General features: G+C 42.7%; 1 long non-coding RNA gene across 1 annotated transcript; it reads right to left on the minus strand.

The window, feature by feature from the left end:
* Positions 1 to 826: 826 nt before the first annotated feature.
* On the minus strand, positions 827 to 26,912 carry LOC134809291 (uncharacterized). Its single transcript, XR_010154689.1, has 2 exons — positions 26,763 to 26,912; positions 827 to 1,127 (listed from the first exon to the last, which is right to left on the minus strand). It is a non-coding gene; the product is annotated as an uncharacterized LOC134809291 (long non-coding RNA).
* Between the last annotated feature and the right edge of the window lie 939 nt (positions 26,913 to 27,851).

The raw sequence follows: 27,851 nt of genomic DNA on the forward strand, positions 1-27,851 counted from the left end.
AGGTGAAGTTCAAGTGACGTTTTGGTACAAACTGCCATCCACCACCAACCCAACTGACCATACATCCTTCTGGGGAGTACTAATCCAGTACGCACTCCCTGCTATAACAGGGACAGTGACAGGCAGAATTGTAACAACAGCTCTTTCTCTTGGAGAGAACCTCTGGGTCAGAGGTAATGGAACCCTGTATTATTTTGAGAGCCCACTGAGCCCAGACAAGCTGACTCTGTGGAAGTGTGGTTTTAATGTGCATGTATGGCTTTAGCAGAAGGTAACTTGGATTCTGGTCCGAGGGTGTGGATTCCAATCACTTAACTCCAGCCTGGGTTGAGTCAGCAATCCAGAGAAAGGGCTTCAGTCAAACAATTCTTAGGAGATCCAGTACTGTCCAACTAACCTTCATATATTCTCTCGACTCTAGTACATGGATATGCTTGACATTTTTAAAGAACAGGAGGTGGGCAGACACTTCCTGTTTTACAAGGTGAAGCATCCCACTATCCTTGTACGCAAGATCAGTCTGTCCAGCAGAATTTTGCATCTCATCCCTTCCCTTACCTTCTCATAAACCTCATGCATCAGCCATCTCCTCTCTCCCCTATCTTCAACATTCTCTTTCTCCTAACTCTTCCCCATCAGCATATGCACACTCCCAAGTCTCTGTCATCTTCATAAAAATTCTCCCTTGATCTTATGTGATCCTCCCACTCCATCAGATCTTTCCCTTTCCAAGTTTAACGGAAATATAACGTGCATGTATGGTTTCCACTACTTCAGTGCCCAATGTTCCAGTTATATACTGCTGTGTAATAAACCACCCCAAAACTTGGGGCTTAAAACAATAATCATTTAATTATACTCATGACTGTGTGGGTAAGGAATGTGGGCAAAGCTCACTAGAGAATTCTCCTGTCCCACGTGGCATCTACTGAGGTCACTCAGTGGTATCCAGCTGGCTGGCTAGGTTGTTTTGGAGGGACCAAAATGACTTCCTTCATATGTGTGGCGCATTGGTGGGGATAACTGGAAAGCTGGGCTCAGCTGGGCTGTGCGTTCTCTCTCCATGTTGTCTCTTGACCTCTCCATTTGGTTTCTCCAGCAGGGCAGTCAGACTTCTTACATGGTTCCTGAGGGATCCAAAAGACCAAGGCAAAAGTTACAGGATTCTTACAACCTATCCTTGGAAGTCAAGCAGCATTAATTCCCTGCATTCTTTCAGTTAAACTTTTGTATGGGGCCCACCAGATTGAGCAGTAGGGGGACTACACAGAGGTACAGTTACTTGGAGGCTTGGTTGATAGGAGCCACATGTTACAGACTACCGCCCCCATTACTCCTCAAACCACTGCATTCCTCATCACTCCATTGAAATTGTAATCTTTGAGGTAAAGACAGACCTCTTAGTTGTTAAATCCAATAGATGCCTGTCAGTACTTGTTTTGCTTGTTTTTTGTTTTTGTTTTTGGAATTGGACCCTATTGACCACTAAATTCCTTCTTGAAATTCTCCTCCCCTAGCTTCTGTATATCACCTTTCCTTGTCTTTTCTTCAGTCTCCTAAAGTGACTTATTTCTTAGGCTCTCCCCTTATCTACTGGGTTTTGCTATCAGTTCTCTTCTCACTCTGTATATGCTACCTAGTTATATCAACTACACCTATAGCCTCATCTATCACTTATCTACTGGTGATTCCTCAATATATATCGCCATCCCAGACTTCTCTCCAGTGATCCAGAATCTCATGTACTCACCTAGATGTCCAGTGGGTACTTCAAACAGCCAAAGCTTAATTCGTCTTCCTTACACGTGCTCTCTTCCTTATGTTTTCTCTCCTGTATTTACCACCCGCCTAGATGCACAAGGCTGAAACTTGGACGTCATCCTTAACTCTACCATCTCTCCTATTATACTGAATACAATCTGTCACTGATCCCCGACCATTCGACTTGCTAAAAAGCTTGTCAATTTATCTATTCCTCTCCATCCTAAATACTAGGTCTCTGGCAGAGGACTAGATGGGGGTCTCAGTTCATCATTCTGATCTGTAAACCATATAGAAATTAACATTTACTATAATACACTCAAACACATTTTTTTGTAAAGCAGAGGTGATCCAGAGATATCAGGATAGGAGATATTTAATGAGTTAAACTCCACATGGGGAGAGGCACTCAAGTTGGTAGCAATGGCATGTTGCCTTTCGGTAACCTCTAGGGTGAGGTTACTTCAGTTCCTGGGAAGCCCCAACTGGGGGCTTACTGGCTAATCAAGCTCCTTATACCCCTGAACATGCCGTCCTGAAACATCAATTGCATTTAGTGTGATTATAAAAACTGCCTTTATCAAGCCTCATCATCTGGATCTCACATCCAGATTGTGTATAATTTCTTAATACATTGCCAGCACATCGTGGCTACACACACCACAGGTTACATCACAGTGACCAGACAGATTCTGGCTTCTAGTAAATGACCAAATAGCTCCTATCAAATCCATCCTCCTTCAGATGTAACAACTATACACCCTGGACAAAATTTTTTTTTAATTACCTGCAAGTATTGACAAGCAACCCAAGGCAGGCAGAAACTGGAGGAGAATCTACATTTAAAAGAAGAGATCAGAACTAGATGAGATTCCCATTTTTAAGACTTTGAACCACAGGGTAGGCCCCAATCAATTCCCTGATGGGTGAACCTTACTGACTTGAAGACAAGAGGACAGAGTTCAGAGTTTCCACAGCAGCTGAAAACTGTGGGGATAAAATCTTGGAATGGAGAGAGCCAGATAGGCAGAGCCCTGAATTCTGTGTATAAACTCTACCAAATCACTGGCTGACCTCTGAATTATGCATTCATGGGACAGTCTCCAAACAGTCTGTATAAGGCTAAAAGAACTGACTAGAGACTTCAGTTGCTGCCTGCCATGAGGGAGACAGAGCATGGAATTTGAGTTTAGTCAAGTTAAATGCTGCTGAAACAAAAATGTCAATACTTTTCAGAGGGATATAATGGAATCCAGATTCTCTAGAACATGTCCTCTGCAATAGCCAGGAGACAAGTCAAAATGACTGAACATTGTTTTGAGAAAAGTCAAAATGATTGAACACGTTTCCTATGGGAAACAGAAAAATGTAACCTATACCAAAGAAAAAAGGCAATCAATGAAGACTGACCCTGAGATGACTGACATGTTAGAATTAGCAGACAGGAATTTTTAACCAGCTATTATAATGATTCCCAAGGACACAGAGGAAAATATGCTCATAATGAATAGTTACCAGCTGTACTGCAACCATGTAAAGATGAGCACCCTATAGAGGTGGGTGGCTGGTTCACAGTCTAGAAGGTAGAAGAGACTGGGAGTGGCAAGCCTGGCCAGGACCTATAGCACCCACCGACACTGTCTTAGTTCAGAGTCTTATTGTTTTTCATGTAGACCATTAAAACAGTCTCAAAAATTGCCTCCCTGCTTCTGGTTACTATTTACTATGACCCCCAGCACACACAGAAACCCTAAACACATCTACAGTGATTCCAGAATTACCTATCTGAACACAGATTTAATTAGGACTTTACTGATTCCAAGTAATAGAAACACCATTTGGGCCACAGAGTCAATTTACCCGAAGTTTCACATAATCATAAGTAGATGAGCCTCAAGGACAAGTACAATCAGAGACTCGAACATGAACAGGAATCTTTCAATTGCTCCTCCTGTAAGTTCACTTCATTCTCCGAAACAAGTTTCCTCCCTGTGGCTGTAAAAAGGGCCACCAGCAGCTTCTGGCCACACATCTCCCAGCTGTGCCACAAAACCAAGAGGCAACATTTTCCCTCAATTAAATTTTTAAAAATTGAAGAAAAACATTCTGATTGTCCTGACCTAGACCACATGCCACACCTCAACCAATCGAATCAACTGTGGCCAGGGAGACAGGTACTATGATTAGAAGCTCTCATGAGCACTGAATGGCTAGACAGGAGAGGAGCAGCACACCAGAGTCACAGAGGGGTTCATTTCCAAGGCAAAGGAAGGATTCTGGGAAAAGAAACTGTCAAATGATAAAGGTCTAACAGGTTTCCTGTGGTCGCCACTTCAATGTGTGGCAATATCATCCTCCATGCAAATGTCAGTGTCCTGGGATTTCTCTTACAGCAGAGACTTCTGTTGTTCCCCAACATCTGTTCTCCCCTTCCCCCTACCCAGTATTTTACTGCTTGAAACATAAATGCAATGACCAGAGGACAAGTGTCACACGGTGGAGACGATGGGACAGAAAGTCCATAAGTTATTTTGGATGGCTAATAACTCACAGCTGAAGCTGATGCTAACTGACAACCCCCTCACTCCCCACATCTAATCAAGGCAAAACAACACTGAAGTTAAGAGTGTGGGTTAGAGCCAAACCACCTGAGTTTGAATCTAGGCTCTGCCACTTACTAGTTCTGTTCAGCATATTACTTTATCTCTCTGTTCCTGTTTCCTTAGGCATAAAATGATGTTAATGTACCTCATAGGTGGGTTGTGAGAATTAAGATCATTCACGTAAGCACTTAGAACAGTGCTCAATGAGTGTTAACTACCATTTTCAAGGCGTCTCAATTTTACCTACTAAAGATCTTGGAAGACTGCCTTCTTTCACAGCCCAAAAGCCACTTTACATCACTTCAATGAGTCACTGCCTCCTCCACAGCGTCCTCCACATTGCCTCAGCCTGACCTTTCTGAAACACCTTGATCTGACCATGTTACTCCTATTGGAAACCCTTCAATGATTCTTCCTTTCCTACAAAATAAAGCCTTAACTCCTTAGCCTGGTGACCAAGGTTCCTTGCATAAGAGCCCGAATGGACTTTCTGGGCTCATCTCCTGCCACTCCTCCATGATGCCCCAAAGCCCAGCCACACTGAATTATTCTCTACCTTCAACTTCCTACCTGCCTCTAAAGTACTAACCACTCCCGTGTTCCCTCCCTCCTGAACTCTTTCCTCCGTTGGCTGCTGTGGCACCACACCCTCCTGGTTTGCTTCCAATCTCCCTGGCTATTCTTTTTCCATCTTTCTCATGGGTTTCTCATTCTTCAGCCCATCTGTGTCAAGGTTCCCAGGTTCCATCATTAGCCCAGTTCCTGTTTCACTGCATGTCCTGCCCCTGAGTGATGGCATCCCCTGGCAAGCTTCTAAGTTCCACCGACAGCTTCATGATCCCCAGATTTTCACTCCTAACCTCTTTCCTGAGTTTTGGTTTCACACATCCTGATATATCACACCCCCTGAATAGACACCTCAACCTCAGCATGTCCAAAACCGAACTCATGTTTCCCACCCCAAACCCACTTCCCCTCTTTACTCTGAACCTGTTGCTGGCACCACCATCACCCAAGCCTGGAATTCTTCGATCTCCACATCTAAGAAACGACCAAATCCTAATTCATGTCCTCAATAACTCTCCAACCTGTCTTCTCTCCATATTCACTGCCATTGCCCTCGTTCTGGCCTAAATCCCCTCTAGCACAGACTCTGCCACAGTCACCTCCCTGCCTGCCTCCACTCACTGCTCCAATCCAATGGGCAACCTGTTACCCACCTCCAGCGAAAAACTCATCATGTCACTGCCCTGCTTGAAACTCTTCACTAGTTCCCACTGCTCAATCAGACACAATTATTCTGTGCCTCACAGTAGTTAAATATCTACTATGTACTGGAGCCTATGCTAAGTATGAGGAATGCTTGAAATGGCTGCTGCCTTTTAAGGAATTTACCATCTATCTGAGAAGACAGACATATAAATAACCACTAATAACATGATGCAATAAGTCCTGTGATAGACACACCCACAGAGTATTACAGGAGCACAAGACTTAGGGGTAGGAACCACATCTTCCTAATCTTTGTATCTCCAATATCTGATACCAACTTTGATTAACTAGAGAATTTTATTTGAATACTGAAAAGATGCCCTTCTCTGAGCCTCAGCTTCCCACTATATAAAATGGCTCACAACTCACATATCAAAATATATAATTATGTATTTATGTTAGATATAACACACACATTATATATGTATATAATATGCATACATATTATATATGTATATATGTCTGATATAGTGCCAGAAGTCTCAAAAGATGTCAGTTTTGCTTCTCCCCTCACCCCTTTAACTCCATCATGGGAGGCATAGCAGAGGAAACGGCAGGTCAGTGATGTAAGAATTAGAAGCCCAACAACTGAAGAACTGGAAACAGCATCATTTCTGTCCTCTGTCTGGTAATGACAGAATGGCTGGAGCACTAGGCAGCTCCAAAACAGCCTTGGGCAGGAACGGCAGTGCTCCAAGACCATCAGAACAAAGGGAAATAAATCACAGCTTGAACTTTCATGGACAGGAGAAAAAATCTGACGTGGACATAAACACGGACTCCTGGCTGGAAGAGGGCTGCTCCTTTCCTCCGCTACTTGAATCCTTCTGCAATATCGCCACCTGGTGGCTATCTAGCATCCCTTTACTTAATTTCCCAGTGCAGTTTGCTCTGACAGCCCACTGCACTGTGAAAATTCTAGAAGGGAACAGCCTCGCTCAGTGAACTGTTTCGGAACTGCTCAAAGTTAATCATATCCTTCTCCATGTCCTGCAAAGTGTCTTGTACTCAAGCTCTATTATAGCACCTCTCAATGTATTATAACTGTTTACCTGTACGCATTCATTCATGCACCCAACAAATTTATAAGTGTCGTACCTAGAACAGACAGGCAGAGGAGAAACAATGATGAACAAAACCAGTTGACCATGTAAAGAATTAAACATGTACACAGAGAATTAAAATAGCCATATTTCCAACCACTATAAAATAATTATTATAATATTTAATATTTGTTGAGCACTGAATACTGTATCTGTATTATCCCATTTAATGCTCACAACTCAGTGAGGTAGATAATATGATTATCCTCATATTACAGATGAAGCAAAAGAGGAACAGAAAGGTTGGGTAAATTGTCCATAGTCACACAGCCAGGAAATGCTAGAGCTCAGATTCAAGCCTGCCCTGGGTCCAGAACTCATGCAATAGTTAAAAACAAGCAAACAAACAAACAAACTACTGTAACCCCCGCCTCAATGCATGTTTGATGATCAATAAATAAAAACCTTGTACCTCCCAAATTCAAGGAGATAAAAGTTCAGGTAGTAGAATCTCCTAGTAGGAGGTTTAGCTGATCAGGAACTTGACTCCATCCCTCTGAATCTCACGTAGCCCCTGGAGATACGCTCTGCTTGATCCCTGCCTCTACTGTAGCCCTGCACCCTCCAAGCCCCAAAGTGAGTGCTCCTCCTTTCATGTGTGAACAAACATAAACCTGAAAAAGCCAATCCTTCAAGATGGATCTTGAGCAGCTCACTGGGCCTAAATGTAAAATAAAGCCAACGAGCCATTTGCCGACTAGGGGTCACACACATACTCTGAGTTCCCTGAAAACCTGCACTCTTTTATCTTTCAGACTTTCAGTGCTTCCCTGAACCAACCAATCAGAGCTCATCTTCCTCAGCCAATCAGAGCTCAGCTGTGTTGACCAATCAGGGCTATGCTATATGGACCAACCAGAACTCAGCTGCATTGACCAATCAGAACTAACCATGCTTCAATCCTTCGTTATAAACGTACTTTTGTTTTACACTGGAGGCTGTGACTCCTGGGTTTGCAACTGTTCACTGGAAGAGTCTCTTTCCTCCAGTCTCCTTTTCAGAGACCTTTTGTTCACAGATGTTCTGTCTCAAATATAGACAAAAAAAAAAAAAAACACTCCATATGATTCTTCCTAACATGATGGAGACAGTTGGCATTTTCAAGATGCTACCAAATTCTAAAAGTGAACAGAACAGAAATAAATTTCAGAACGCATTCAAAAAGTCTCTATTTTGACCACACTCACACGGTTTTTAGGCTTTGTGCATTTGATATTTGGATTTATGGCTAGACTCAGAGATTTAACATGTGGCTGCCCACCAGCCAGCATAGTGGTTCACGCCTGTAATCCCAGCACTTTGGGAGGCTGAGGCAGGAGAACTGCTTGAGGCCAGGAGTTTGAGACCAGCCTGAGTAACAGGGAGACGGCGTCTCTACAAAAAAAAACAAAATTTAGCCAGGCATGGTGACGTGCCCGTACTTCCAGTTACTGGGGAGGCTGAGATGTGAGGATCACTTAAGCCCAGGAGGCAGAGGTTGTGAAAAAGGAAAAGTTCTCTCGTACCCCTTGCAGGGTGTGCAATGGGGGGTGTAGCTCACTTCTTCAGTGCCCCACTGCTCAAACCTCTATGGGAGCATACAGATGGGCTGGGAGCCCCACGGCAGTGTCTAGGGGTGAATGTTTACAGCTGAAGCCCCAGTGGGCGTGTGTTACAGGGTGTTCTTTTAGTTTAGCTGCCTGTAGGCAGCTTGTGTTAGCTCAATTCGACCCCTGCCTTATTGCAAGGACAGAGAGCTTTCTGTATCCTGGAGTTCTTGCCTTGGTGTACTGGAGGAATCAGATCACACGTGGGCTTGGAGAATGAGTTCAAGATTTTATTAAGTGGAAGTAGCTCTCAGTAGACGGGGGAACCAGAAGGGAGATGGTCTTCCTCTGGAGTCAGGCTGCTCGCGGCCCAGGTTTTTTCTGACTGCCCTAGCCAAACTCCGTGTCGTTCTGCCGCTCAATGGCCTGCCGGCGTGCTGGTAACTGTTGATGCGTTCCTCTCCACATCCAGCCACCTGTGTGTTCCTCCACTGATGTGCTCCTCTCAATGCCCAGCCACATGTGTGTCTGCCTGCTAGCGTCTCGGGGTTTTTATAGGCACAGGATGGTGGTATGTCAGGCCAGGGTGGTCTTGGGAAATGCAACATTTGGGCAGGAAAACAAAAATGCCTGTCCTCACCCAGGTCCATGGGCATAGGCCCGGGGGTAGAGGCCTAGCCAGGGACCACACTCTTCCCTCCTTCCATATCATTTAAAGGGATCATGCTCTTCCCTTCCCAGTACTTCCCTTTCCCCTTCCCTATCAGTTGCAGTGAGCTGAAATGGTACCACTGCACTCCAGCCTGGCTGACAGAGTAAGACTCTGTCTCAAAAATAAAAATTGGCTAGGCGCAGTGGCTCACGCCTGTAATCCCAGCACTCTGGGAGACTGAGCCCAGTGAATCACTTGAGGCCAGGAGTTCAACACCAGCCTGTCCAACATGGTGAAACCCTGTCTCTACTAAAACTACAAAATTAGCTGGGCATGGTGGCACATGCCTGTAATCCCAGCTACTTGCGAGGCTGAGGTAGGAGAATTGCTAGAACCTGGGAGGTGGAGGTTGCAGTGAGCCAAGATTGCACCACTGCACTCCAGCCTAGACAACAGAGTGAGAAACTCCATCTCAAAAAAATAAAGATAGGCCGGGCGCAGTGGCTCATGCCTGTAATCCCAGCACTTTGAGAGGCCAAGGCGGGCAGATCACAAGGTCAAGAGATCGAGACCATCCTGGCCAACATGGCAAAACCCCATCTCTACTAAAAATACAAAAATTAGCTGGGTGTGGTGGTGTGTGCCTGTACTCCCAGCTACTAGGGAGACTGAGGCAGGAGAACTGCTTGAATCCAGGAGGCGGAGGTTGCAGTGAGCCGAGATTGTGCCACTGCACTCCAGCCTGGCGACAGAGCAAGACTCTGTCTCAATAAATAAATACATAAATAAACAGATAAATAAAATAAAAATAAATAAAATAAAATAAAATGTGGCTTTTAGTAAACACTCTATGCAAGACATTGTGCTTTGCACTATTGATGCATTCTCTCATTTAAACTTCTCACCAAACCTGTGAAGCAGGTAGATATTCCCATTTTACAAATATAATAGGACCAAAGAGATAAAGTAAGTTTCCCAGGGTCACACAGCCAATAAGCAGAAGATCTGGCATTTGAACTTAAGTTGTCTGACATCAGGTCTTGAATTTTTTATGACTACGATATACAGCCTCCCCTCCTTATTTATTTATTTATTTTGAGACAGAGTCTCACTCTGTTCCCCAGGCTGGAGTGTAGTAGTGGGATCAAGGCTCAGTGCAGCCTGGACCTCCCAAGCTCAAGAAGCAATCTTCCCACCTCAGCCTCCCAAGCAGCTGGGACTACAGGCATGTGCCACCACACCCTGATAATTTTTGTCTTTTTTGTAGAGACAGGATTCCGTGTGTGTGTGTGTGTGTGTGTGTGTGTGTGTGTGTGTGTGTGTGTGTATCACAGCATAGTTTCTGGCTTTCTCCCAGGGATAAGCCTGGCTTTTATTCTTGCATTGGTTCAGTGAGGGGATTTAATTACATATAATCTCCATGGCTTGTGTTAAATTGAACTACTTCTTACCACCTATTTTCTTCAACTAATCAGCTCTTGCTCACTCTGTAGAACTAGGTTAAAACTCATAGCTCCTGCAAGAAGCCTTCCCTGGTCTCTCCAATTACCCCCTTTAACATTGGTCTCTCCCAAATTCATTCTAAAGGAGAGGTCCAAGTCTAACAAATTTTCTGGGGAATACCATAAACAGTAGAGGAAATTGGAAGTCCATCTCTGGGGAAAAAAAATGAGCTCAAACGTATCTCCAGATGTTTTCATATGTCTATGAGCACAGAAACAGTCTGGCAGGGACAAAAATGACATGGTCTCACTGGCTGCCTATAGTTCTCACCCACTGGCCTGCTTGTGAACACAGCCCAGCCTCCACCCAGGACAGTCTTTTAGAGTCCTGAAGAGACAGGAGAAGGCCACCTTAAGCATTTTTTTTGGTCAGTCCAAATCCTGCCCACCGCTAAGAAGTTCTGACCCAAATATACACATATATCAAAATTATTATTTCATACGGAGATCTGATTATGCCCCAGGCAAAACAGAAACTTATGAGTAGGCACTTTCAGAATGGCAGAGTAAGAACCTCCAAAAAATCTGCTCCTCAAATCAGCAAAGAGAATATTGGCAAAAATTGTTAAAATCAAGTTTTTCAATATTCTGGAAATTAACCAAAAGCTTGCAGCGATCTAAGGAGCATTTATTCAAGAAAACAACTGAATCTTAGCAAGAACACTGATCTTTGTGGCCTTTTAACTTGCCCTATTCACATCCCCCTCTCTTTTGCTCAGTGATAGCCTTGAAAACCAGAAGCCTCGCAGTCGCAGTAAGCTGTGAAATCCAGCTGCTGGGACAACTGGATATGCGCCTGGAAAACAAAGCTGGGCTCCTACTTTACACCACATGCCAAACTTACCTGAAAACAAAACAAAGGCATAGGAAAGAAAAATGTAAAACTCCTAGAAAACACAGGTGTAAATCTTCAAAACCTTAGTAGACATTCACATGAATTTTTACAATAAAACAAGTGACTCAGACATTTTGTACCTTGGCCCATAACCATGTGGTCAGTTGGTAGCCATACTCAACATTTATAACCAATATCTCTGAATGCTCACTGATTAAACAATTCCAACGGTACAAGGACTTCTACTACTCTTTTTTTCCAGATAGAGTCTCACTCTGTCACCCAGGCTGGAGTGATCATAGCTCACTGCAGTCTCCACCTCCTCAGCTCAAGCGATCCTCCCACCTCAGCCTCCCGAGTAGCTGGGACCACAGGCATGCACCACCACGCCTGGCTAATTTTTGAATTTTCTGTAGAGACAGGGTTTCACCATGTTGCCCAGGCTGGTCTCCAACTACTGGGCTCAAGCGACCCACCTGCCTTGGCCTCCCAAATTGCTGGGATTACAGGTGTGAGCCACCACACCCAGTCCCAGGACTTCCATTCTTACCTACAGATAGAATAGGTTACCCAGCAAAAACTATTGATGTATATAAAATCTAAAATGTGGCCACATATGGAGACTTTAAAAGTGAACCAGCCTTCTCACTACTATGCTTGACTAGTCTTTTAAAAGAAAAAGGTTCAGGATCAGCCTGGGCAACATAGTTAAACCCTGTCTGTACAAAAAACACAAAAATTAGCTGGGCATGGTGGCAGTCTCCTGTAGTCCCAGCTATTTGGGAGGCTGAGGTGGGAGGATTGTTTGAGCCTGGGAGTCGAGGCTGCAGTGAGCCATGATCTCACTGTTGCACTCCAACTGTCAACACAGTGAGACCCTGTTTCAAAAAAAACTGAACCAGTTTCTGCCAGATTAAAAGAATGAAACTTCCATACATGTCATTGGAAATAACACTGTGTTTTCCTCTCACACAATGAGACAGAGATGAGCAAATGTCTTTTCAATCTCTGATAACTAAGTACTATTACCAAGGAAGATTGAACAGCTAAACGTCTTCACAGTTTCAACACTAACGCTAGCCACGTGTCATATGTTAAACACCTCAAATAAGATATACTGAGGCAAACATTCACATAACCAAAGCAAAGTAGAAATCGTTTTTTATAAACAACTCGAGATAATTGGCTGAAAATGACTAGTGAGAGTTCCTCAAAGGCTCGTCAGCATAGGCAACTACAATATTAAATCTTGTTACTCTGATTTCCGGCAAGATGGCCAAACAGGAAAAGCTCTGGTCTGCAGCTCCCAACAAGACCGAGGCAGAGGGCGGGTGATTTCTCGAGGTCAGGAGATGGAGACCATCCTGGCTAACATGGTGAAACCCTGTCTCTACTAAAACTACAAAAAAAAAAAAATTAACTGGGCATGGTGGCAGGCGCCTGTAGTCCCAGCTACTCGGGAGGCTGAAGCAAGAGAATGGCGTCAACCTGGGAGGCGGAACTTACGGTGAGCCGAGATTGCACCACTGCACTCCAGCCTGGGCGACAGAGCGAGACTCCATCTCAAAAAAAAAAAAAAAAAAAGAAGGCGGGTGATTTCTGCATTTCCAACTGAGGCAAACAGGGTCTGGAGTGGACCTCCAGTAAACTCCAACTGACTTGTTAGAATGAAAACTAACAAAGAAAGGAATTCCATCAACATAAACAAAAAGGACTCCCACACCGAAACCCCATCGGTAGGTCACGAACGTCAAAGACCAAAGGTAGATAAAACCACAAAGATGGGGAGAAACCAGCGCAGAAAGGCTGAAAATTCCAAAAACCAGAACGCCTCTTCTCCTTCAAAGGATCACAACTCCTCACCAGCAGGGAAGAAAACTGGACAGAGAATGAGTTTGACAAACTGACAGAAGTAGGCTTCAGAAGGTGGGTAATAACGAACTCCTCCAAGCTACAGGAGCATGTTCTAACCCAATGGAAGGAAGCTAAGAACCTTGAAAAAAGGTTAGACGAATTGCTAACTAGAATACCCAGTGTAGAGAAGAATATAAATGACCTGATGGAGCTGAAAAACACAGTATGAGAACTTCGTGAAGCATACACAAGTTTCAATAGCCAAATAAATCAAGAGGAAGAAAGGATATCAGTGATTGAAGATCAACTTAATGAAATAAAGCAAGAAGACAAGATTAGAGAAAAAAGAGTGAAAAGAAAAGAACAAAGCCTCCAAGAAATATGGGACTATGTGAAAAGACCAAATCTACATTTGATTGGTGTACCTGAAAGTGACGGGGAGAATGGAACGAAGTTGGAAAACACTCTGCAGGATATTATCCAGGAGAACTTCCCCAACCTAGCAAGGCAGGCCAACATTCAAATTCAGGAAATACAGAGAACACCACAGAGATATTCCTCAAGAAGAACCCTAAGACACATAATCATCACATTCACCAAAGTTGAAATGAAGGAAAAAATGTTAAGGGCAGCCAGAGAGAAAGGTTGGGTTACCCACAAAGGGAAGCCCATCAGACTAACAGCGGATCTCTCGGCAGAAACTCTACAAGCCAGAAGAGAGTCAGGGCCAATATTCAACATTCTTAAAGACAAAAATTTTCAACCCAGAATTTCATATCCAGCCAAACTAAGCTTCATAAGTGAAGGAGAAATAAAAGCCTTTACATACAAGCAAATGCTGAGAGATTTTGTCACCATCAGGCCTGCCTTACAAGAGCTCCTGAAGGAACCACTAAACATGGAAAGGAACAACCGGTACCAGCCACTGCAAAAACATGACAAATTGTAAAGACCATCGACGCTATGAAGAAACTGCATCAACTAACGGGCAAAATAACCAGTTAGCATCATAATGACAGGATAAAACTCACATATAACAATATTAACCTTGAACGTAAATGGGCTACATGCTCAAATTAAAAGACAAGACTGGCAAATTGGATAAAGAGCCAAGACCCATCAGTGTACTGTATTCACGAGACCCATCTAATGTGCAAAGACACACATAGGCTGAAAATAAAGGGATGGAGGAAGATCTACCAAGCAAATGGAAAGCAAAAAAAGCAGGGGTTGCAATCCTAGTCTCTGATAAAACAGAGCTTAAACAGTAGAGGTCCACTCCAGACCCGGTTTACCTGAGTTGGAAATGCAGAAATCACTGGCCTTCTGCATCGATCTCGCTGGGAGCTGCAGACCAGAGCTGTTCCTATTCGGCCATCTTGCTGGAAATCAGAGTAACAAGATTTAATATTGTAGTTGCCTATGCTGACGAGCCTTTGGGGAAGTCTCACTAACTATTTTCAGCCAATTATCTTGAGTTGTTTATAAAAAGATCAAAAGAGACAAAGAAGGCCATTATATAATGGTAAAGGGATCAATGCAACAAGAAGAGCTAACTATCCTAAATATACATGCACCCAATACAGGAGCACCTAGATTCATAAAGCAAGTTCTTAGAGACCTACAAAGAGATTTAGACTCTGACACAATAATAGTGGGAGACTTTAAAACCCCCTGTCAATATTAGATCAACGAGACAGAAAATTAACAAGGATATCCAGGACTTGAACTCAGCTCTGGACCAAGCAGACCTAACAGACATCTACAGAACTCTCCACCCCAAATCAACAGAATATACATTCTTCTCAGCACCACATCACACATATTCTAAGATTGACCACATAGTTGGAAGTAAAACACTCCTCAGCAAACGTAAAAGAACAGAAATCACAACAAACTGTCTCTCAGACTACACTGCAATCAAATTATAAGTCAGAATTAAGAAACTCACTCAAAACCACACAAATACATGGAAACTAAACAACCTGCTCCTGAATGACTACCAGGTAAATAACAAAATGAAGGCAGAAATAAAGATGTTCTTTGAAACCAATGAGAACAAAGACACAACGTATCAGAATCTCTGGGACACATTTAAAGCAGTGTGTAGAGGGAAATTTATAGCACTAAATGCCCACAAGAGAAAGCAGGAAGATTAAAATCAACACCCTAATATCACAATTAAAAGAACTAGAGAAGCAAGAACAAACAAATTCAAAAGCTAGCAGAAGACAAGAAATAACTAAGATCAGAGCAGAACTGAAGGAGATAGAGACATGAAAACCCCTTCAAAAAAATCAATGAACCCAGGAGCTGGTTTTTTGAAAAGATCAACAGAATACATAGACCACTAGCCAGACTAATAAAGAAGAAAAGAGAAGAATCAAATAGACGAAATAAAAAATGATAAAGGGGATATCACCACCGATCCCACAGAACTACAAACTACCATCAGAGAATACTATAAACACTTCTATGCAAATAAACTAGAAAATCTAGAAGAAATGGATGAATTCCTGCACACATACACCTTCCCAAGACCAAACCAGGAAGAAGTAGAATCTCTGAATAGACCAATAACAGATTCTGAAATTGACGCAGTAATCAATAGCCTACCAACGAAAATAAGTTCAGGACCAGACGGATTCACAACCAAATTCTACCAGAGGTACAAAGAGGACCGGGTACCATTCCTTCTGAAACTATTCCAAACAACAGAAAAAGAGGGAATCCTGCCTAACTCATTTTATGAGGCCAGCATCATCCTGATACAAAAACCTGGCAGAGACACAACAAAAAGAGAATTTCGGACCAATATCCCTGATGAACATCAATGTGAAAATCCTCAATAAAATGCTGGCATACCGAATCCAGCAGCACATCAAAAAGCTTGTCCACCACAATCAAGTCGGCTTCATCACTGGGATGCAAGGCTGGTTCACCATATGCAAATCAATAAACGTAACCCATCACATGAACAGAAAAAACGACAACAACCACGATTATCTCAATAGATGCAGAAAAGGCCTTTAACAAAATTCAACAGCCCTTCATGCTAAAACCTCTCAATAAACTAGGTATTGATGGAACATATCTCAAAATAATAAGAGCTATTTATGACAAACCCACAGCCAATATCACACTGACTGGGCAAAAACTGGAAGCATTCCCTTTGAAAACCAGCACAAGACAAGGATGCCCTCTCTCACCACTCCTATTCAACATAGTGTTGGAAGTTCTGGCCAGGGCAATTAGGCAGGAGAAGGAAATAAAGGGTATTCAGTTAGGAAAAGAGGAAGTCAAATTGTCCCTGTTTGCAGATGACATGATTGTATATCTAGAAAACCCCACTGTCTCAGCCCCAAATCTCCCTAAGCTGATAAGCAGCTTCAGCAAAGTCTCAGGATACAAAATCAATGTACAAAAATCACAAGCATTCTTATACACCAACAACAGACAAACAGAGAGCCAAATCATGAGTGAACTCCCATTCACAATTGCTTCAAAGAGAATAAAATACCTAGGAATCCAACTTACAAGGGACGTGAAGGACCTCTTCAAGGAGAACTACAAACCACTGCTCAAGGAAATAAAAGAGGATACAAACAAATGGAAGAACATTCCATGCTCATGGGTAGGAAGAATCAATATAGTGAAAATGGCCATACAGCCCAAGGTAATTTATAGATTCAATGCCATCCCCATCAAGCTACCAATGACTTTCTTCACAGAATTGGAAAAAACTACTTCAAAGTTCATATGGAACCAAAAAAGAGCCTGCATCGCCAAGTCAATCCTAAGCCAAAAGAACAAAGCTGGAGGCATCACACTACCTCACTTCAAACTATATTACAAGGCTAAAGTAACCAAAACAGCATGGTACTGGTACCAAAACAGAGATATAGATCAATGGAACAGAACAGAGCCTTCAGAAATAACGCCGCATATCTACAACTATCTGATCTTTGGCAAACCTGAGAAAAACAAGCAATGGGGAAGGGATTCCCTATTTAATAAATGGTGCTGGGAAAACTGGCTTGCCATATGTAGAAAGCTGAAACTGGATCCCTTCCTTACACCTTATACAAAAATTAATTCAAGATGGATTAAAGACTTAAACGTTAGACCTAAAACCATAAAAACCCTAGAAGAAAACCTAGGCATTACCATTCAGGACATAGGCATGGGCAAGGACTTCACGTCTAAAACACCAAAAACAATGTCAACAAAAGCCAAAATTGACAAATGGGATCTAATTAAACTAAAGAGCTTCTGCACAGCAAAAGAAACTACCATCAGAGTGAACAGGCAACCTACAAAATGGGAGAAAATTTTCGCAACCTACTCATCTGACAAAGGGCTAATATCCAGAATCTACAATGAACTCAAACAAATTTACAAGAAAAAAACAAACAACCCCATCAAAAAGTGGGCGAAGGACATGAACAGACACTTCTCAAAAGAAGACATTGATGCAGCCAAAAGACACATGAAAAACTGCTCACCATCACTGGCCATCAGAGAAATGCAAATCAAAACCACAATAAGATACCATCTCACACCAGTTAGAATAGCAATCATTAAAAAGTCAGGAAACAACAGGTGCTGGAGAGGATGTGGAGAAATAGGAACACTTTTACACTGTTGGTGGGACTGTAAACTAGTTCAACCATTGTGGAAGTCAGTGTGGCAATTCCTCAGGGATCTAGAACTAGAAATACCATTTGACCCAGCCATCCCATTACTGGGTATACACCCAAAGGACTATAAATCATGCTGCTATAAAGACACATGCACACGTACGTTTATTGAGGCACTATTCACAATAGCAAAGACTTGGAACCAACCCAAATGTCCAACAATGATAGACTGGATTAAGAAAATGTGGCACATATACACCATGGAATACTATGCAGCCATAAAAAATGATGAGTTCATGTCCTTTGTAGGGACATGGATGAAATTGGAAATCATCATTCTCAGTAAACTATTGCAAGGACAAAAAATCAAACACCGCATGTTCTCACTCATACGTGGGAATTGAACAATGAGAACACATGGACACAGGAAGGGGAACATCACACTCTGGGGACTGTTGTAGGGTGGGAGGAGGGGGGAGGGATAGCATTAGGAGATATACCTAATGCTAAATGACGAGTTAATGGGTGCAGCACACCAGCATGGCACATATATACATATGTAACAAACCCGCACGTTGTGCACATGTACCCTGAAACTTAAAGTATAATAATAATAAAAAGAAAATGTGGCACATATACACCGTGGAATACTATGCAGCCATAAAAAAGGATGAGTTCATGTCCTTTGCAGAGACATGGATGAAGCTGGAAATCATCATTCTCAGCAAACTATCACAAGGACAAAAAACCAAACACTGCATGTTCTCACTCATAGGTGGGAACTGAACATTGAGAACACTTGGACACAGGAAGGGGAACATCACACACAGGGGCCTGTCATGGGGTAGGAGGACGGGGGAGGGATAGCATTAGGAGAAATACCTAATGTAAATGATGAGCTGATAGGTGCAGCAAACCAACATGTCACATGTATACCTATGTAACAAACCTGCACGTTGTGCACATGTACCCCAGTACTTAAAGTATAATAACAAAAAAGAAAAAAAATCTTGTTACTCACTGAATAGTTGGCCACTGTTAATATTATTACTACTTTTTACTTACAAAAAACTCCACACACTTGTTAGTTTTAATCAAGATGTTCAGTTAAAAAATAAATAGTTCAAGATCTTATTTTAAAAGGAGGCACAATTATCTATAGATTTTTCATTTATCCACAGCAGTTTCATTTAGCATAATGGATAAATTCTCTTCCCATTTTCCCTTCTACTGTCCACTTCTGTCCACTCTGAAGTCTCTGGGATCAAAAAGCCCCTCATCAGCAGCAAAGCAAAATGCTTTGTGTACCAGCCTGTTTCTTCTCTACCAACTATTTGCCTTCCTTGCTCCTTTTACTTCAATCCTTTTATGTTAACCAAACTCCCCACCTCTGTTTGAATTACTATTGCTTCGTAATAAACCAATCCAAATTTAGTGGCTTTAAACAACCATTTTACTTTGTTCTAGGATTCTGTGGTTTAAGAATTGAGACATCATGGAGCAGAGATAGCTTGTTTCTACTTCATAATGTCTGGGGCCTCACCTGGGGAAACCAGAAGGCTGGGGGCCATAATCCTTTAGGAGTTTTCATTTACAGGCTACTGGTAAATGTTGGCTATTAGCTGGAACCTCGGCTAGGGCTGTTGATCAGAGGACCTATAGGTGGCCTTACCATAGGCCTGGGCCTTCTAACAGTATGGCAGCCTCAGGGTAATCAGACTTTGTACATGGCAGCTCAGGGCTCTAAAGGTGAATGTCACTGCAGGTGAGCCAGAAGCTACACTGCCTCTCATAACCTAGCCTCAGAAGTCACAGTTTCACTGCCCCCTATTCTATTGGTTAATATAATCAAAGTCGGCTCAGATTCAAAGGAGAGGAGACGTTTGACCCTACTTCTCAATGGAAGGGTGGCAAGGTCACATTACAGAAGAGAGTGTGGGATGACAGGTACTACGGTGGCCATCTCTGAAAAATACAATCTGCCACTTTCTCCCATGTACTTCTCCTGCTTAAGTATACTTTGATCTGATTTTTTAGGGAAAAACCACCTCAGGAGACTAATATTTTAACTGAGGCTCCTAAGCTCTGTTAGATAGTAACCAGAGGGCTGGGCACAGTGGCTCATTCCTGTAATCTTAACACTTTGGGAGTCCGAGGCGGGAGGATCACTTGAGGTCAGGAGTTCGAGACCAGCCTGGCCAAGATGGCAAAACTCCATCTTCATTAAAAATACAAAAATTAGCCAGGTGTAGTGGCACACACCTGTAGTCCCAGCTACTTGGGAGGCTGAGGCAGGAGGTTCACTTGAACCCAGGAGGCGGAGGCTGCAGTGAGCTGAGATCGCACCACTGCACTCCAGTCTGGGTGACAGAGCAAGACTCTGTCTCAAAAAAGAAAAAAAAAAAAAAAAGAAGGTAACCAAATGCTTTCATCCACATCCAGCCCCAAGCTTTCCTGTTCAGCATATCTGACTACTTATCTGCTATAAATGGCCAGGAAATCTGGCCTCCAATAAGCTGCTGGACCCAGCGCTGATCACTCTGGAGGAAAAAAAGCAACCACTGACATGTGGCAACTGGCTTGGCACTCACAGCTGGGCCTTGGTGTTCTCCCGATGAACATAACAATTTCATAAACTGCCACTATCAGACAAGGCCACTATGTGACCACAGTGACCAATAAAAAAGCAAGACCACCTCATAACTGTATCTGAAGAAACAAAACATGAACTTTGACTAAGCCATAAAAATGACCAAACACTGCTATCCTTGCTAACAGTGACCGGTGCTACTTTACCAATTAGCCTCCTTCTGGATAAGAGTCATTAAGATACACAATCACAGAATTATTCCCATTTCCTAACAGAGTCCAATCCAGGGCAAAGCCTCACTTCTTTAAATCTTCCCCAAATTCACCTAACACAGATTCAAATCCCGTAATAAGTCCTTTCTGACACCCTCCAACAGAGAAGCACCACAGCGCCCATGGTGTGCGCTCTCCCTCCATGTAATGCACTGAGCAATCAACCCAACCTGTTCAACCACAGGTGTGTTCCTGGTGGTCTTGGGCTAGAGGGCACTGACGACTCCTCTAAGGACCTCGCATAAGAAAACTCGTTTCTAGCAGAGGTCACTTCCCATCCCCTGAATTCTAGCTTTCAGTCAGACTTTCGATTTGGCTCTTTTACACTGCAGTTTTGGCAGACAATTATATAAATCCTTAGACTGCCAGAAGCTATTAAAATGCCCCTAAAGTTATATATATATATCTTAAATATATGTGTATATGAGATCTGGTCCCCCAGGTTTCCTCCTTATCACCTTATCAAGTGCAGAAAGGTTATTCCAATAACAATGGCAACAGCTGCCCTGTCCCCAGCACAGTCACAGGACCTAAAGGAAATCTGGCTTCACACACAGGGTGCTTAAGCCTCTGCTTTGGGAAAAGCAATAGGTAGGCATAGGACATCTCAGTTGCAGATCCCAGATTCACAATCCTATTTCTGCCACCTCCTCCTCCTCCTCCTAGTGTGTTCTTCATTTTTCTCCTAATCTTATTTTGCAAAGCAAAAACGTGACATTATCATTACCCTTTTCCTCCTCTCCTTTACAGTTCTCACTCGCTTGATGCAAGGACTCTTACCCTCAGAAAAACCATTCCAAAGAAAAAACTGACCTCCATAACCTAGTAGTTCAGTGCCAGACCAGAATCCCCACCCCACTTCAGGTCAGAGACACATATCGATTTAAAGTTTAGTTTAAGGAATCAGCTGTAGCACACAGAAAATATGGACTGGAAACAATCCCATCTGAACTTGAATTCTGGAGTAATCGCGTTTGCTGCTTTGACACCCATAGCCCAAAATTCTCCTTCACAACCATCTGTCCACTCTCAGGGTCCCTGAGATACTGAATGTTCATGCAACAAAATTAAATCATTACTACTCAGGCATCATTTAGGAAATGGAGCTACAGAGTTCAAACTTACATAAGTTTGTTTTATCTCCTCACATTTCACGGAAAATAACACTACCTGTAAGACTAGGTGTGGATTTAGACAGATGAGGGCTACTGTGGAGGTGCAGGGTAAGTGCACAAGCATTAAGTGAGAGGCTCACCAATCACGTGCAAAAGTTGATTAATTTTCAGGAGTCATATGTGGTTGTCTCGCTGACTCCTTTGGAATATGGACATGATAGAGAACAGATTTCTTTTCTGTTTTTTTTTTGTTTCATGTTGTTTTTTATTATACTTTAAGCTTTAGGGTACATGTGCACAATGTGCAGGTTTGTTACATATGTATACATGTGCCATGTTGGTGTGCTGCACCCATTAACTCGTCATTTAGCATTAGGTATATCTCCTAATGCTATCCCTCCCCCCTCCCCCCACCCCATGACAGGCTCTGGTGTGTGATGTTCCCCTTCCTGTGTCCATATGTTCTCAATGTTCAATTCCCACCTGTGAGTGAGAACATGCGGTGTTTGGTTTTTTGTCCTTGCAATAGTTTGCTGAGAATGATGGTTTCCAGCTTCATCCATGTCCCTACAAACGACATGAACTCATCATTTTTTATGGCTGCATAGTATTCCATGGTGTATATGTGCCACATTTTCTTGGTTCGCTCTTGTCGCCCAGGCTGGAGTACAATGGCATGATCTCGGCTCACTGCAACCTCTGTCTCCCAGGTTCAAGCGATTCTCCTGCCTCAGCCTCCCGAGTACCTGGGATTATAGGCACCTGCCACCACGCCCAGCTAATTTTTGTATTTTTAGTAGAGACAGGGTTTCACCACGTTGACCAGGCTGGTCTTGAACTCCTGACCTCAGGTGATCCACCTGCCTCGGCCTCCTAAAGTGCTGGGATTACAGGCGTGAGCCACCGCGCCCAGCCTGAGAACAGATTTCTGAAACATCCAAGGCACTGGCCATTCTAGCACCTTGCTGGCCCCTACAAAGACTCACAATAGACTCAGGCCAGTTTGTATGGACTTTTTGGTTGTCTTTTTATGTGTGTCTGAGTGTTTGGTTTGGGGTTTCATTTATTTTGTTTTGTAACTGGCCTAGCGAGATTTGGGATGAAGCATTGACAAGAGTCTAGAATGATTAGTGAAATTTCTGAAAATGTGTCCTAGCCTTTTTCAGGGTCATGGGAGGGGGTTTGAACGGGAGGTATAACTGTGGACTGCCACCCTCCAGGAGTCTGTTTAGGGCCACCCCCTAAAGGAAGGCTTCAAATTAAGCTGTAACAAAATGAGATTTCTGATTCTGTGTTCTAGAGTAAATAAAATGATTTCAGTCACACCTTGCATAGCAACAGGAATATATTCTGAGAAATCCATCGTTAGGCAATTTCATTGTGAGAACATCATAGACTGTACTTACACAAACCTAGAGTGTGTGTATATATATATATATTTTTCTCATACGGAAAACAAAATGTTCCAGTACCAATAATGAACATCAATCATTACCGCAACTGATCTGCAATGCCAATATCAAGTGCTGTGTATCAGGTTTCTATATATGCTCCATTATAATCTTCTGGGACTACCATAATATATGTGGTCCATCGTTGACCAAAATGCCACTATGCAGTGAATAACTGTATTTCTTCTAAAGGGAGGGTTTTCTTGGTGGAGGTGGAACTACCTACCAATTCTGACTTCTTATACTAATCTTTCTCTGTCAGTTAGCTTGTCACACTGTCTTTTTAATTTTTAACCTCAAACATAATTTATTACCAGAAATTAGGAACACTTCATTTTTCGTTGTTGATACAGTGGAGGTGTGAACTCCACTGTAAACAACTACTTGAATATATAAAAATCAGCAAGGGATTTGAATAGAAAACTGCTACTTTGTGTTTTTAAACAATTTATGGTATAAGTCACTGTGACAAGTACAATGGAGAAAAACAATTTGCTTTGTTTAGTTCAGGAAGATGATCTTTGCTCGACCATCCAAAACATACAAACAACAAAAACACATCCATTTTATTAAAGACTTAAATATATGACCTGAGACCATAACACTACAAGAAGAAAACCTAGGGAAGAAACTACAGGACACTGGTCTGGGCAATGAATTTTGGGGTTTGACCCCAAAAGCTCAAATAACAAAAGCAAAACTAGACAAATGGAATTACATCGAACTAAAATGTTTCCGCACAGCAAAGAAAACAATTAACAGAGGGGAGAGACAGCCTACAGATTGGGAGAAAATATTTGCAAGCCCTACTTCTAATAAGGTGTTAATGTCCAAAATATATAAGGGACTCAAATAACTCAATAGCAAAAAGACAACCTGATTAACAAATGGACAAAGGACCTGAATAGACATTTCTCAAATGAAGACACACAAATGGCCAACAGGCATAAGAAAAAATGCTCAACATCACTAATCGCTAGGGACATGCAAATTAAAATCACAATGATATATTACCTCACACCTTCCAGAATGGCTATTATCAAAAAGGTGAAAGATAACAGGCCAGGATATGGAGAAAAGGCAACCCTATACATTGTTGGTGGGAATATAAATTAGTACAGCCATTATGGAAAACTGTATGGAGGTTCCTCAAAAAACTAAAAATAGAATTACTATATGATCCAGCAATCCCACTTCTGGGTATATATCCAAAGAATTTGAAATCAGTATGTCGAAGAGATATCTGCACTCTTATGTTCATTGCAGGATTTATCACAATAGCCAAGTTATGGGATCAACCTAAGTGTCCATCAGTGGATGAACAGATAAAGCAAATGTGCTATACATACACAATGGAATATTATTCAATCTTCAAAAATCAGGAAAATCTGTCCATTGATGAGCCTGGAGAACATTATGCTAAGTGAAATAAGCCAGGCACAGAAAGACAAATACTTCATGTTCTCACTTGTATGTGGAATCTAAAACAATGGAACCCACAAACACAGAGAATAGAATGGTGGTGATATTTCAAAATTTCATATTCCAAAAGAGCTAAGAGTACATTTCAAATGTTAGCACCACAAAAAAACTATTAAATTCCATGTTGAGTCATTTTTGTGTAAAAAAAGATAAAATTTTAGGTGATGAATATGTTATTTACCTTGATTTAATCATTCTACATTGTATATATATAATACCACTTTGAACTCTATAAATGTATACAATTTGTTAATATACAATAAAATTATAGAAATATAAAAATAAAAAGATTTTCTAAGCAGTGTCAAATAAGTCAATTTTATTTCATATCTACTGTGTCTGAATTCAGACATGCCTGACCTTTAGGAGTGTGCCTAGCCTTCCCTAGGGGAGATATTCTTTTTTTTTTTTTTTTTTTTGAGACAGAGTCTTACTCTGTTGCCCAGGCTGGAGTGCAGTGGCGCAATCTTGGCTCACTGCAACCTCTGCCTCCCGGGTTCTAAGAGATTCCAGGAGATATTCTTTCCAATTTATTGTCAGCTCCGTTTAGATCTATAGTTCTCCAAGTATGGCCCCATGTCCAGGAGTATCAGCATCTCCTGGGAACTAGTTAGAAATGTAAATTCGGGGGTCCACTCCTGACCAACTGTAGGGGCAACTCTGTGGATGGGACCTAGCAATCTTGGTTTTAAGAAACCCTCCATCTGATTCTGATTCACAGGAAAGTTTGAGAGCCACTGACTTAGACTGCTATACTGTTGTTTCTCTGGTAAACAAAGAGGCTGCTTTTCTTGTTCAGAGAAATATTGCTTAGGATTTCTGGTGGGTGCACAATTCCCTGCTGTGAACCGAGTTTGCTGGAAAACCAAATAACTAGCACCTCCATCGTAGTCCTACCCAGAGCTTGCAGGCTTTGCACTCACGTAAGACTGATTCTTCCAGAGGCGCCTGGAAGTCCCATTGTGATGGGCAAATGCTCTTACCAGAAATAAACTAGTTGTGGGGACCGGGCGCGGTGGCTCATGCCTGTAATACCAGCACTTTGGGAGGCCGAGGCAGGCGGATCACTTGAGGTCAGGAGTTCGAGGCCAACCTGGCCAACATGGTAAAACCCCGTCTCTACTAAAAATATAAAAATTAGCCGGGAGTGGTGGTGGGTGCCTCTAATCCCAGCAACCCGGGAGGCTGAGGCAGGAGAATCACTTGAACCCGGCAGACGGAGGTTGCAGTGAGCCGAGATCACGCCACTGCATTCCAGCCTGGGCGACAGAAGTAGAGAGACTCCTTATCCAAAAAAAAAAAAAAAGAAAGAAAGAAAAAGAAATACACTAATTTGGGGCCTTAAATGCTACTCAGTTCACCAGTTCACCTCAACAGGGAGGGAAGGTGCCTGGAGGAAAATTGCACTTCGTTTTTGCCCTGCTTATTTTGTCTTCAAAATATATGTTAAATCACCGCATCAAAGAGCCGTCCCAGATCTCAACTCCCAGATGAGTTCGGTGGCACCCAATAGATTTTCATAACACATGATCTATCTCTGTCTCCTTGTACTGTAATAGCCTGTCTCCAAATGCAGATAGCAACCGGCAGGCTGTAAATGTCAAGGAAAAAGCCTAATTCCTTTCCTCATCCGGAGCCTCTAGTGCAGTACCCAGCACAGAGCAGGTACTTGGTATTTTGGTAAGGGAAATCAATCAACGCATCAATAGCAGAATCTGAAACCAGGGACCTAGATCTTTCCAATAAAATCATCCTGCTGAGATGTGACTCAGATGTACTGGTGCCCAGCAGACAACACGTTTTCGCCCTGATTTTATCCTCCATTCATCCGTCCGCCCCCTCCCCCATAGACCCCGCCTGTCCCCAGCTAAAAATAATGAAGGGATTCACACATCTCAGTGTCAACACACACAACACAGTTGACACGCCCCTTAATCCTACAGCTACGCCATCAATTCTCGCCGCCGGGTCCGTCCGCTTGTCAGTTCCCCCAACTCCTCATCCCCTCGCAACTTCTGATCCCCTATCACTTCCGTTCCCGTTTGCCTGCTCGGCTGGAAGCAGGATGTGTCTACGCCCTCAGCCCATAAGAAGTGCTACAAACCTCCGCCTCGCTCGCTGTCATGGCGGCGGCCGACGGCCCCTTTCCTGTGGCCTCAGAGAGCAGCGACAGTCGCAGTCACCGGACCTTCGCCCATCCGCCGCCCTCACTTAAGCGACGCACAACGGAGCTCCCACAATCCTCTTTGCTTCCGCTCTCTCCATTTCCGCCTCCTCCGCCCCCGCCTCGACATTAACCGTTTCGCGACTACGTCCGTTGGCCGGTCTGTTTGGGAGAGCCAGGCGACTAATCTGGTATAGAGACCGAAAAACACAGGTAAAAAGACCTAAAAGACTTAGTCATCTATTGGAACATTTCCCCGGTTTGTTTGTAAGTTGGCTTGCAAGCTTATCAATCATTCTCAAACAGGAGCTTAACTTACTTAGGTGAACAGTTCATGATGACGCCTTTAAGCTGCTAGACCAACCCAAACTCCGAATTTGCAGTTTCTGACCTTTCACCTTGAACCTGTGCCCTTTCTACCCTCCATTCTCCATCTCCTTTTGGTTCTTGTCTGACTCTTTAGCTGCATATGTAAAGAGCACAGACTTTGAAACCTGAGCTCCTGCGTTCGAATCCCCACTGTACCACTATCTAAACATGGCATCTTGGGCAAGTGATTCAAGCATGCTATTCCTTGGCTTTCTCATCTGTAGAATTGGTATAATAATAGTACTTACCTCCAGAGTTGCAGTAAAAATATTAAAATTTCACATGTGAGGAGCACCTAGAACATTGCCTATCATGAAGTTAAGCAGTATATTGAAATATAAATTATAATGATTGAATTTGATCTCACCTAAGACCTCTGACTAATAAATAATAAATGATAATAATCATTTCACCTGGGATAGAGGGGATTGCCCTGTTCTCTCCAGGCTGAGGCTGTAATACCTGATTCTAGGGACTGCTGATATGGAAATTACTACCACTCTGGCTGGAGTCAGAAGAGTATATTAAAGAGTCTCTTTGTACTGTCCTAAAATAAGCAAAATCCAACGTTTGCAGTTCTATGGACCACGCACTATGATAAGTGCTTTAAACTCATTTTGTTGTTATTGCTTCATCCTCACAATAGCCCTTTGCTGGTTC

Source organism: Pan troglodytes, chromosome X (genome assembly GCF_028858775.2).
Source record: "Pan troglodytes isolate AG18354 chromosome X, NHGRI_mPanTro3-v2.0_pri, whole genome shotgun sequence".
Lineage (NCBI taxonomy): Eukaryota > Metazoa > Chordata > Mammalia > Primates > Hominidae > Pan > Pan troglodytes.